We start from the raw sequence: 12,398 nt of genomic DNA on the forward strand, positions 1-12,398 counted from the left end.
CTGAGGGCAAGATAGGGAACAGTGGCCTTGGAAAAGATAACGACCTGGGAATTTGAATACCTACTCCATAACAACACCACAAAAATGATATCTGCAGTAGTGACCTTTTGGGGCAAATCTCCACACGATAAACCCATTTGTAAAGTTAAAGAAAATACAATTAGGCTTTTTGGATCTAAGAGACAAGTTATGGCAATTGAAGATCTTTGGGTGTTTGATCTGGGGAGACAGAAAAAAGAGATAGTGGAATAAAAAGTTTGTGAGCACTATGAAGGTTGGAAATAATAATTGGCACACCTGGTCAATATTTATAGAGACCCAGTAAGCTTGCCATCATAGCTATGAGGGCTTTCAAGGACACATATACAGTGATCCTGCTTAGGTTAATGGAGGTAGGGAGTACAATCATTGCCTAGGGGAAAGCATCATTGGTGGTCTTCAGCAGCGAGAATAATTTTGGCAGAATTTGATGCTATATCACCACCCCATGTGTATGAACCTGCCCTTTGTGGGACAAGGAACATGCTGAGGATAAACATGTCTATAAAAGAATTGGCAGCTCTCAGCTCATTCCACAGAGTCTGTTTTCCTCCTAACTGCTTTCTGTAAAAATAACCTCAATCACAGTCAGGGGCACTTGGAGCTGCCTGAGGCCGTTGTGTAAACAATACATTAAAGGAAAAAAAAAATGAGAGGGCTGAAGTGAGTGGAGTCTGAGGTCTGAGGTGGGAAACAACAACCTTATGTTAAAGATGGTCCTGCTGCAATTCTTTTGCCCAAGCCAGAAATTTAGCTTTTACATAAATTTATTCCGTTGGATTACATTTTTATACACACACATGCATATGCATACACATGCATACATTACACATGTATACATATGCATACATATACACATGTATACATATACACATATTGTATATATACATATATAAACACATGTATACATATGAATACACACATTATATCTATCTATCTATCTATCTATCTATACGCTTTTCTTTTCAAGGATGCAAAGAATTCTACCTGAGTTGCCATTGACAAGATGAGGAATCACCCTCTGCAGGTGGGTAATGGTACAAAGTTTAAAGGTATTTTTTCAGGGATTATCAATTTATTTTCAATTATTTACCAAAAGTACTAACAAGAGAGGTACTGGGGTTTTATAACAAGATACTGCCATTGATTAACTGTGTTTCATCTTCTACATGAGAGCCTGTCTTGGTAAAATGAGTTTAGGAGGAAGGAGGCTTCAGCAGGCAGGTGTAGAGAGATGGAGGATAGTGACTTTTGCCACTTCAACACTCACTGTCTGGGAGAAAACTATTTCAATAAAATTTTGGGGGTTGCCGAGCAAAAACATTCCACACATGAATACAAATTACCACATGGTCCACATAATCATTCCTAGATTGGACTGGAAAGAAATGAGTTTAAAAGGGAAAATAGTGGAGAGGGAAGTGTGATTCTGTTGCTGTTGCAGTAATAGAAAATGAAGAATTATTGTGAGAATTAAGCAGGGTTAATGAATTTGGAGATAATATTGTTCCTTACGGTGCCACAGGAGCCAGCCTACCTTTAAGATACGCTAGCCACCTGTTCATATCTCTTTCTTCACTCACATAAAGACTAGCTTTCTCAGGAACACCAGTCTCCAGAATTCCCTTTTCCAGAGTTCCCAGCAGAGATTCTAAACATCTCTGCACAGCTGTGAACATTTGGTAAGTTTGTCTGTGTTGAACATGCTCTGGAAATTTGAATTTCTTCTCAACTGACCCGCACACAGCTTCACCTGTTTTCCGACCCCTGGACACTACTAGCGTTGCTGTTACATATTATCACCCAAAAGTGACAAGCACACCCAAGTTGTGAACCCTACCTATTCCACTGGAGAAATACCTTCCTCTTGATTCAGAAGTCAGATGTCACTAAAGAAGACAGAAAATATTGACTGATGATTTCCTAAATCCTTCCCAGAGAAAATTTAAAAAAATTATATTAAGGATTTAATTTAGCAAATTTAAAGAAACTTCAAAAAAGAAGACAGCTGTAGAGGTCAGATTACACAGACATCATTCTAAAGCTTTAAGTAGCTCATAAGTGCATCTTGAGCTCAACTTATCTAGAGTAAAATAGAGAATGAGGCCAACAGTTCTCTAAAAGAATTTCCTGATTCTTCTTAGTTTGTCTTTGACACAAAGATAAATCTCCAGCCTAATGGAATATGAAACTACCAATGGTAAACAGAAAAGAAATGGAAATGTTATTTTGATGGCTTATATTTAAATAATTCTTAAGATATACAAAGTGCTTTAGGTACAACAATCCTTTGTTTTTTAATACAAATAACATTATTCCTATATAATAGGTGAGGAAATGGAGGATCTGGTTAAGTAAATTGTCCTAATATTGCACAACTAGCAAAGACTTAAACACAGTCTTTCGAACTCCAAGTCCAAGTGTTCCATTTCACCAGTTTTCATTAAAATTATGAAGTAAGTGATTTTTGGTATTCATTTATCTTTTATACTTATCTGACTCCCCACCTTGTTCTATCAAGCAATTAATGGCATACCACACTCTGACATCCTAGGATTTCAAACTCATTCTCCTTGTATAACAAACTGGAGAAGGAGGAAAAAGAGATTACAAAAATATGGGGAAAGTAAAACCAACAACAGTTGGTTAATGTAATTACTGAGCAACTATAAATAACTTTTGGAGAGGGGTTTTGGGATTGAAAAATGATAGATACCCTTATTTTCCAAAGTGTCAAGATAGAGGAGCCAGCCAACTATAGTTCTTTGACTTGACTTTGACTTCAATTCTTTTTAAAATAGATTTTTATAGCTGTTGCTTTTAAATCAGCTAGATTTATCCCTATATCATCCTTCCCTCTCCCAGAGTGCCATCCATTAAAATACAAATTTGGGAAAGAAATACAGAGGAATAAGAGAGAAAAAGTCAACAAAACAAGTAAACATCAAAACATCTAACACTATATATTATACGTTCCATAGTCAAGCATCAAGACTTATGAAAAGGAATGGGGAATGAAATCTTATATATCTTCTTTGATAAGATAGACGCAACTAGCACTCCTGAATTCATGTTTTCCTTCTAACACACACCGGTTTTGCTACGAGCAAATTATTTCATGCCTTGACATTGTACACAACTCTCTAAAAGTTTAAATTGCAGAGAAAGAGATAACCTGAAATAATAGTGAGAGTTTTTCACATCTGGAAATATGTCAGTCACATTGCAAGTCTACTCTGTGTGTGTATACACATACATACACACAAACATATACATGTATGTATATGTATGCACATACACATGTACACACACATATGCACACATATACAATATGTGTGTGTACACCCATGTGCATAGAATACATACAGGGAGTAGAACATGTATTCATGTGGTGAATCTTTGAACTAGCTCCTAACTCATAAGGTGAGTTCCCCTATCAACAACTCCTCCAAATTGAGGGTGTTTTATAGATCTGAAGTCCCAAAAGTGTAGCTCACAAGTTCCCACAGGTATGTTAACTTTCAATGGTTAGCCAGAAGACACAATTAGCTTGACAACAATGGCATTTACTGGAAAGTCATAAGAATTAAAGAAACAACAAAACATCTCCAGATTAAACTCCTACTATCATTTGGGAGAATGACTAACATTTATTTCACAAGTTGAAAGGCACACACATAAGGAAGATGTATGATTAGGGCTTATGCTGCAGGGGGACTGTGCACATACAAGGGGTACCTATGGAAAAGTAACATGCATGACCCTTGGTGACTTCTTGTCCTTGTTCATGAAAAATCTTGACTGTACAAGTTGCTCTTCTGGGCTTACTAGACCTGCTTTGTTTGGTGCGTTATTTAGCTGGGCTCTCTCCATCAACTATACCAGGTTAACTTTCAAATTTTTACATATATTGTTCACAGTTTAGTCTCATTTTACATCCTACTGATATTACCATAATTTTGTTTCCTTTTAAAGTGTTATTTCTGTCTGAAGACCAACTATGCCCCATTGTTTCCACTAGCCCCCACAAAAGATGACTAATCCAATATATATAATTGCTGTGCCTCTTAAAACATCCCTAGGGAGTGTATGAGCATTGCCAGTGACTGGCCACACTAATCATGAGGCCCAGGACAGGGAAACCACGGTGCCATGGTTTGTTTTATGGACTCCCTGTGCCTTAGAAGTATTTTAAACTGTGTTTTTCCATTGCATTATGATAGGCCAATGAGAGTCAGTGGCCATGAAGCAAATGAACCACAAATTTCTGAACAACAAAGAAGTTTGTAGTCCTTGTGAAAGGTTAGAAAGCACTTATTTATGCACAGTTAGGTGATTTTCCTATAAAATGAATTCAACAAAATTTTTAAAAAGGAAGAAAAATCCAGTCTTAAATTTTAGTATAGTCAAATTTTACTGGTTAATCTTATTTGTAGGAGAGTGAGATTAAAAAAGAACTAAGCTTAGTGTTTTGTAAACATTTTCTCTTTTCTATTTTACTAAATTTCAAACATTAAGGACATTAGAGAATGGAGAGGAGGAACTTAAGTATGAAAAGATAACATGTCATATAATCAAAGAAAATATACACTAATTTTTATTACATAATCAGAGGAACAAGAGAACCTGAGATTTTTAGTTAGTTTTTGCCTTATCACATAGAATCAGGCCACCAGGCCACTTACCAGCCATCTGTTAACAATGCTGTCTGAATTCTAGCCCTCTAATGACTCTAGCTAGACCCAGGACTCCTATGCCTGGGAACATAGAATATGACCTATAGGTAGCCTTTCACCCAATATTAAGTTGGAAGTAGGTTACTACACCACCCCTGGGACATATCCAAACTATGTGCATAGTGAGGCAGTGAGGTGGCGCAGTAGATATATAGAGCACCAGATTTGGAGCCAAGTAGACTTGAATTTAAATTGGACCTCAAAAATTGATTAGCTATGTGACCTTTGGTGAGTAAATTAATCTCTGTCTGACTCAGTTTCCAAATTATAAAATGGCTATAATAATAGTACTTATTTCTCAGCCTTGTTGCTTAAATTTGAAACAGATGACATTATTTATTTTTACTTGAGTGGAGGAGAGCAGGGCATCAGAGTACTGAGATGAGCAGTGGAGGGAAAAAATGTTGATTACAATAAATGGAAATTTTGGAAGTAGTGGGTTGCTGACATAGGTAATGAATGATCTGTGTCAATTTATAGAGTATAGACTATAATAAGTGAGGGGTTAGCAGACCGGCCTGGTTGGAAAGTAGAATACATGAAATGGATAAATTCTTCAATAGCAACAAAAAAGCCTAGAAAATTAAGTTGAAACCTCTTTTGTGGATGACTTGAAATCTTTCTCTCTCTGTCTTTGTCTCTCATTTTTTAATCACCAATGTGTATAGATAAATGTATGTCTATAGACACATCCATAAATACATACATATCTATAGTATGTCCATTAACACTACTGTGTATAAATGTGTATCTATATACACATACACATACATATCTATATATGCAAATATATATGTATATAAAATACGTTTATGTATTTCCTACAGTAAGTCACTGGAGGCTTTTGTGCAAGAAAGTGATATTATTATACTTGCAAACATAGATTACTCTGGCACTAAAGTGAGAATAATATGGAAGTAGGGAAGATCAAAATACAAAAACAAAATATATAATACAAACTCAGAAGAGGATAGCACTGTCACTATTCCCAAATCTGAAACCTCAGAGGGGTATATGAACTGGTCTCAATCCTAAAAAGCCTCCTTGACAAAGCTCAAAAAAGATTTTAAAAGTCAAATTGGAGAGACAGAAGAAAAAGTGAACAATTCCTTTAAAAATACAATTGAAAAAATGGAAAAAAAAAATCACTGAACAATCAATTCTTTAAAAAGTACAATTGGCCAAATGTAAAAGGAGGTACCAAAGCTAACTAAAGAAAAAAATTGATTAAAAATTAGAATCGGACAAGTAGAAGCTAATGACTCTATGAGGCATCGAGAATCTCAAATAAAATTAAAATAATGAAAAGATAGAAGAAAATGTAAAATGCCTCATTGGAAAAATAATTAACTTGGAAAATGGATCCAGGAGAGATAACTAAAGAATTATTGGTCTACCTGAAAGCCATTATCAGAAAAAGAACCTGGATAGTATCTTCCAAGAAATTAAGGAAAACTGCCCCAAAGTCTTAGAACTACAGGGTAAAATTGTCAGTGAAGGAATCTACCAATCACCTCTTGAAAGAGATCCCAAATTAAAATGCCAAGGAATATGGTAACCAAATTCCACAATTGTTAGATCAAGGAGAAAATACTGCAAGCAGTCACAAAGAAACAATTCAGGTATGGTGGAGATGCAGTCAGAATCAGACATGACCTTGCAGCTTCTACATTCAAGGACCAGAGGGATTGGAATATAATGTTCCCTAAGGAAAAGGAACTTGGATTGCAACAAAAAATCAACTACCTAGGAAAAAAATGATCATAATCTTTCAGGCAAGTAGATTGACATTCAATGAAATAAGAGATTTCCAGATCTTCTTGATGAAAAGATCAGAGCTCAATGGAAAATTTGATCTTCAAATATAAAACTCAAGAGAGGTATAGAAAGGTAAACAGCAAAGGGAAAACAAAAACATGTTATTCAGTAAGGGCAAACTGTTTTCATCCCTACTTGGGAAGATGACATTTGTAAATCTTGAAAATTGTATCTTTATTACAACATTTAAAAGGGATATACATAGATATGAATTGTGGGTATAAATTAACTGATGTGATGGTAAAAAAAAAAAACCTAAATAAGTTGGGAGAAGCATTTGTAGTGGGAGAAGGGGAAAGGCGAAGATAGAAAAGAGTAAATTACATCACATGAAAAGGCACAAAAACATATTATAAAAGAGGGAGGGAAAAGAGGGAGATGAGCATTGTTTGAGCTTTATTCTCATCGGATTTGATTGAAGGAGGGAATAACATACTCAGTTAAGTAGAAATCTAATTTTCTTTATAGGTAGCAGGAGAGAAACAGGGGAAAAGTGTAGGGGATGATTACAAGGAAGGGAAGAAGGAATAAAGGGAAAGGGAAATAAAAGAGAATGGGGTTGACAGAAAGGAGGGAAGATTGAGGGAGACTGTTTTCAAAAGCAAAATGCTTTTGAGGAGGGAAAGAGAAAAGGGAAAAATAAAAGCATAAAAATGGGAAATAAGGATGAGAGAAGATCCAGATAAAAATCATTAGTGTGAATGTGAATAGGATGAACTTTCCCATAAAACAGAAACAAAGAGCAGAATGGGTTAAAAACCATAATACTACAATATGTTGTTTTCAAGGAACATATTTGAAATAGTGGGATAAACCCTGGATAAAGGTAAAAATCTGGAGCAGAATATATTATGCTTCAACTGAAGTAAAACAAAACAAAACAAAACAAAAAAACAGGGGTAGCAATCCTAATATCAGACAAAGTAAAAGCAAAAGTAGATCTAATTAAAAGAGATAAGGAAGGAAACTATATCCTGCTGAAAGGAATCATAGGCAATGAAGGAGTATCATTACTAAACATATTTGCACCAAGTGGAATAGCATCCACATTCTTAGAGGAGAAATTAAGGAAGTAACAGGAAGAAATCAACAGCAAAACTACACTAGTGTGAGACCTCAACTTCCCCCTCTGTGGACTTGATAAATCTAACCTCAAAATAACGAAAAAAGAAGTTAAGGATGTGCGTAAGTAGATATGGTAGATATGGTAGACTTCTGGAGAAAACTGAATGGAAATAGAAAGGAATTTATTTTTTTATCAGTGATAAATGGCACATACACAAGAATTGACCAGGTATGAGGGCATAAAAATCTCACAATATAATGCAGAAAAGCAGAAACATTAAGTGCATCCTTTTCAGATCATGATGCAATAAAAATATGTGTAATTAAGTACCATGGAAACTAAATGATGTAATTCTCAAGAATATGTGGGTCAAACAAAAAGTCACAGAACCAATCAATAACTTTATTCAAGAAAGTGATAATAATAAAACAACATACCAAAACTTATGGAAAGAAGTTCTTAGGGGAAGTTTTATATCTCTGGATGCTTATTGAATAAAATCCAGAAAGAGGAGATGAATGAATTAGACATGCAACTGAAAAAACTAGAGAAAGAACAAATTAAAAATCCTTAATTAAATACCAAATTAGAAACACTGAAAACTAAAGGAGAGATTAAAAAATGGAAATTAAGAAAACTATTGAAATAATAAATGAAATTAAGAGCTGGTTTTACAAAAAAACCCAAATAAAATGGATAATCTTTTGGTTAATTTGATTTAAAAAGGAAAGAAGAAAACTATATTGCCATTATCAAAAAGGAAAAGACAGAATTCACCACCAATGAAGAGATCAAAACAATAACTAAGAATTATTTTTCCCAACTGTATGCCAATAAATCTGATAATTTTAGTGATGTGGAAGAGTAGTTAAATATATGAATTACCTCGATTAGCATAAGAGGATATAAAATTCATAACCCCATCTCAGAAAAAGAAATTGAAGAGGTCATCAATGAACTCCCTAGCAAAAATCTCCCTGACCAGATGGATTTATAAGTGAATTCTCTCAAATATTTAAATAAGGATTAATTTCAACACTATATAGACTATTTGGAAACAGTGGTGAAGAAGGAGTCCTACCAAATTCTCTTTATGATGCATGTACTTTTCTGATACCTTAACTGGGAAGATCTAAGAGAAAGAATATTATAGACCAATTTCCCTAATGAATATAGATGCAAAAAATTTAAATAAGATATTAGCAAAAAGATTACACCAAACTGTCATGAAAATAATACAAAGATCATCAGCATTTCTATATATTACTAACAAACTCCAGCAATAAGAGATGAAGGAATTCTATTTAAAGTCACAATAGACATGATAAAATATTTGGAAGTCTACCTGCCAAAACAAATCCAGTAACTATACGAACACAATTACAAAACACTTTTCACAGGAATAAAGTCAGATCTAATTAACTGAAAAATATCAGTTTCTCAATGACAATTATACCTAAATTATTTTACTTATTCCCTGCTATGCCAATCAAACTACCAAAAATTCTTTTATAGAGCTAGAAAAAGATAATATCAAAATCCATCTGGGAAAACAAAAAGGGAAGAAAATTTAAAACAGAAGCATTGAGTATACAAAGAAACAGGGAACAAATGCCTGCTCTCAGGGAACTCACAGTTGAATGGCATAAATAGTATGCAAACAACCATGTACAAATATATGACAATGAAAGGTTAAATTGAAGATAGTCTCAGAGGGAAGAAACTAAGAGTAAAAGACAAGCAATGGTTTTTTGCAAAAGTTGGTGTTCCACATCCCATTTCATCAAGAGTTCTTCCTCTATCCATAGTTATAAATTATATTTCCATCCATTTTCCTTTAATTTGTGTTATGATCATTTGTATCTATGTTATGTATCTATTTCTTGTGGTATATAATGTGAAAATTTGAGCTAAACATAATTTCTCCAAAGCTCTTTTCCAAGTTCCCCAGCAGTTTTTGCTGAATAATATGCCCTTAACTCTGGTAGTTTGTCCCCTTGGGTTTATTGAACATTATGCTAATGCGTTCTCTTGTCTTTGCCACTTGTGTACCTAATCTGTTCTATTGATCAACTTTTCTACTTTTAACCAGTACTTAACTAGATTGATGGTTATTGCTTCATAATATAATTTGAAATCTGATACTGTTAGACCTCCTTCATTCTTGCCTTTAAAAAAAACCCTTATTTTTTTAACCTTTGTTTCTCTAGATGAAATTTGTTATTTTGCCTGTTCTTATAAAGTAATTCTTTATTGTCTTGATTGATATTGCAATGAAGCTAAAATTAATTCAACTACTATTATATTTTAATATTATTTTAGCATGTCTTACCATGAGCAATTAATATGTCTCTTATTGTTTTTCTTCCATTATTTCCGTAAGCAGAGATTTTTTTGTAGTGGTAGCTATATAATTCCTTTGCATACCTTGGTTATTAGACTCCTAGCCATTTTGTAGGAATGTTAAATGCAATTTCTTCCATCTCTCAGTGCTAACTACTGATAGTAACACATAGAAAGACTGATGGTTTTGCACTCATATTTTACAATCTACTACTTTAACTGAAGTTATTTTTTCAATTAATTTTTGCTTGATTTTTAGAGTGCTTTAACTATCATATTCTCCAGGGCAGGAAATCTAATTATTTCATTTTCGTAGTGCCTAGGTTTTTTCCCCCAATTCTCTTTCTTGTTTTATTGATATAGTTAACATTCCTGAAACTTTGTCATGTAATAATGGTGAAAATAGATGTCTTTGCTTGCCAGTATTCTTCAAAGAATGAAGCAGTGTTTATTATGGATGATACTTCTTCTAGGGTTTACACATGATTTACTACATAATGTTTACCTGTGCTTTCTGGTATTTTAACATGAAAGGGTATATATAATACATAGTGTTTTTTCTATATTTACCAATTAATTATATTATGCTTTTTAAATTATATCTCTATTCAATTAGAAAAGCATATTAGAATACGACATATATATCCTATTAGGTACTATTTCATTTGGTATCTTAATACTGAAGCAATTGCATAATTCTTGTATAGATGAAGACTGATGAAGTGTAATCTTTTAAAATTATACAGTAACCTACTTATTAATATTTTACTTGATGTTTTTGCTTCAATATTCATTGGATATACTGTCCTATAGTGTTCTTTCTCTAATTATGAGGACCATATTTTTTCTCAAAAGGAATTTAAGAGGATGCCATTTTAATTTAAACTTTCTTGTCATTTTGCCAATAAATTACATAAAATTAGAGTTATTTGTTCCTTGAATATTCGATAGAATTTAGATCTAAGTGAGTACCTGCAAAAACCTTGGCCTAAAGGACCCAAGGTCTCCCAGTGCATCCTGGGTCATCTCCAGTCATCTTGAGGAATATCAGGTCACTGGATTCAGATGACTCTGGAGGAGAAGTGAGCCTGGTGACCTGTATAGCCCTCCCTCACTCAAAACAAAGTCAAGTGCAAGTCATATCATCATTTCTCTGATGGCATGGTCTTCTTTGGGAACAAAGGACAAACACGACTTCATAGAATTACTTTGTACATCCATTTGGTCCTAACTCCCTCCCTTCCTCCCTCTTCCTCCTCTTTGTTTGTTTCTTTGTTTGTTTACTTCTTTTTTTTTCTTTCCCTCTTTCTTTCTTTCTTTCTTTCTTTCTTTCTTTCTTTCTTTCTTTCTTTCTTTCTTTCTTTCTTTCTTCCTTCCTTCCTTCCTTCCTTCCTTCCTTCCTTCCTTCCTTCCTTCCTTCCTTCCTTTCTTTCTTTCTTTCTTTCTTTCTTTCTTTCTTTCTTTCTTTCTTTCTTTCTTTCTTTCTTTCTTTCTTTCTTTCTTCTTCCTCTTCTTCTTCTTCTTCTTCTTCTTCTTCTTCTTCTTTTCTCTCTATTTAGCTTTTCTTCCATCCTTCTTTCATTTATTTATTTTGGAGGGGAGTTCATTTATAGCTAAATTCTAAAATTCCATTTATTAAATATTCCTTTTCTTATTTTGATAACCTATGTATTTTAAAAATTTACTTTATTTGTTATTGTTTGATACTAATACCCTGAAGGAGCATATCCTTGAGATTTCCCTGTTTTCATTTGGTCCATCTGTCTGATTTTCCTCTCTATGTTCTCATTAAAGTGTCACTTATACCTCTTCTTTAAGCATATAAAAGATATGTATTATTAGAGTTCAAGTATGGAAGTTTCATTATCTTGATTGGAGAATAGACTTTATTTCAATTTTTGGAAATCTTTCCCATTTTTAAAAATGTATAAATATTGCATTTTCATCTTTCAATGTTCTTGGGATGGCTTGCTTAGTTGTATAAATTACCAAATAATTGATAAAAAGTGTTAATAACATGGTATCAAAAACAGATTGCTAAGATACTGCATGAGAGAGCTCTTTCCAGATTTGCATTGAACTACAGACAATTTCTCTTTTATCTGGTCTGCAGTCTTTGGTCCATTTTTGAGGGACCTCTTCCACCATTCCAAGAAACATTTTTTTTCCTACATAACTTTCTGAATGTAGGTAGACATTTGTTCATATCACCCAGATCTCCTCAGGAATCTGTACTTTCTATAGGGTTGGACATTACATAGAATTGATAGGAAAACAAACAAAGCATATGCTTCTAGAGGAACAATAAAACCTTGCCCCCCATCATACTAATTTAAAGAGTTGACATCCTTTGCCTTTGTTTTGAAGGTCATTTTTTTCTTTTATTAACCATTAGT

This window comes from Notamacropus eugenii, chromosome 5, assembly GCF_028372415.1.
Source record: "Notamacropus eugenii isolate mMacEug1 chromosome 5, mMacEug1.pri_v2, whole genome shotgun sequence".
NCBI lineage: Eukaryota > Metazoa > Chordata > Mammalia > Diprotodontia > Macropodidae > Notamacropus > Notamacropus eugenii.